Here is a 2264-nt window from a genome sequence, read left to right as displayed (position 1 = left end):
TTTGAAAACTTTTAAATATTTTTGTAAGAAAGTTGAAAATAAAAAGGGTTGTTCTATTTCAACTATTAGAAGTGATCATGGTGGAGAATTTAATAATGTTGGGTTTGATGATTTTTGTAAAGAACATGGATATGAACATGATTTTTCGATTTCTAGAACACCTCAACAAAATGGTGTAGTAGAAAGGAAGAATCGTACATTGCAAGAAATGGCTCGAACTATGTTAAATGAAAATAATTTGCCTAAATATTTTTGGGTCGAAGCCGTTAATACCGCTTGCTACATTATCAATAAAGTATTGGTAAGCAAAAGGAAAACTAAAAATCCTTACGAACTTTGAAAAAATAGAATTTCAAATATTAGTTATTTCAAAGTTTTTAGATGTAAATGTTTTATTTTAAATACAAAAGACAATTTGGGAAGATTCGACTACAAATCCGATATTGGAATTTTCTTAGGATATTCATCGACTAGCAAAGCATATAGAGTTTTTAAAAACGAACTCTAGTCGTTGAAGAATCCATGCATACTATTTTTGATGAAACAAATTCATTCGATCGAGAGAAAGGTAGTGATGACGATGTAGGTTTGGAAGCTCCTTTCGAACAAATGAAAATTCAAGACCAAAATAAGGAGGTACCAAATGGACACATAGAAAAGTCAAATGCTCAAGAAAATGAAGAAAAACAAACCGGAGAACAAAGTGATCCCTCATTACCAAAAGAATGGAGGTTTGTTCCATCTCATCCCAAAGAGCTAATAATTGGCGATCCATCAAAAGGTATCACTACTAGAACTTCTTACAAAAATCACTTTGGTAGTTCTGCATTTATTTCTCAAATCGAACCTAAGAATTTCAAAGAAGCCGAGTTTGATGAATTTTGGATTCTAGCGATGCAAGAAGAATTAAATCAATTTGAAAGAAACCATGTTTGGGACTTAGTCACTAGACCAAACAATCAAACCGTTATTGAAACAAAATGGATTTTTAGAAATAAAAGAAATGAAAATGGAATAATTGTGCGTAACAAGGTTAGATTAGTGGCCCAAGGTTACAATCAAGAAGAAGGTATCGATTTTGAAGAAATATTTGCACCCGTTGCAAGATTAGAATCCATCTGTATGCTTCTTGCATTTGCATGTTATAAAGATTTTACACTTTATCAAATGGATATTAAAAGTGCTTTCTTAAATGGTTTTATTCAAGAAGAAGTTTTTGTTGAGCAACCTCCCAATTTTAAAGATCACAAATATCCAGATCATGTTTTTAAACTTCAAAAAGCTCTTTACGGTTTGAAACAAGCTCCTTGAGCTTGATACGAATGGTTGAGCAAATTTCTTCTTTCAAATGGTTTTTCGATTAGAAAAGTGGATACGACACTTTTTATAAAAACTCATAATGAGGATATGCTCATAGTCCAAATTTATGTTGATGATATTATCTTTGGTGCTACAAATATTCATCTTTGTGAATAATTTTCAAAATGTATGAGTAAAGAATTTGAAATGAGCATGATGGATGAGTTAAAATTCTTTCTTGATCTTCAAATTAGACAAATGAAAGAAGGAATTTTCATAAATCAAAATAAATATATATTAGACATGCTTAAGAAATTTGAAATGCATGACATCAAGCCTATGAGCACTCCTATGAGTACATCCCTAAAGTTTGATAAGGATGAGCAAGGTACATCCGTGGACGTCACAAAATATCTAGGTATGATCGGATCCCTTCTTTATTTGACTACTAGTAGGCCCGATATTATGTTTAGTGTTTGCCTATGTGCTCGCTTTCAATCTAATCCTAAAGAATCACACTTAAGTGTCGTGAAAAGAATTTTTCGTTATCTAAGTGGTACGAGAACTTTAGGACTTTGGTATCCAAAAGGCACTCATATTGACTTAATTAATTATTCGGCTGCCGATTGGGCCAGATGTAATGTTGATCGTAAAAGTACTAGCGGAAATTGTCACTTTCTAGGCTTTGCACTCGTATCTTGGTCTAGTAAGAAACAAAATTTCGTCGCACTATCCACCGCCGAGGTCGAATATATCTCGGCCACTAGTTGTTGTGCACAAACACTTTGGATGAAACAAACTTTATGTGATTATCATTTGACTTACGATCGTATACCTATTTTATGTGATACTACTAGTGCTATAAATTTATCTAAAAATCCTTTTTACATTCACGAACTAAGCATATTGAGATTCGACATCATTTTCTTCGTGATCATACCCAAAAAGGAGATATTGAATTAGAA

Source organism: Olea europaea, unplaced genomic scaffold (assembly GCF_002742605.1).
Source record: "Olea europaea var. sylvestris unplaced genomic scaffold, O_europaea_v1 scaffold2547, whole genome shotgun sequence".
Classification (NCBI taxonomy): Eukaryota; Viridiplantae; Streptophyta; class Magnoliopsida; order Lamiales; family Oleaceae; genus Olea; species Olea europaea.
The sequence above is the reverse complement of the archived record's forward strand: the minus strand, read 5'-3'. Positions refer to the sequence as shown.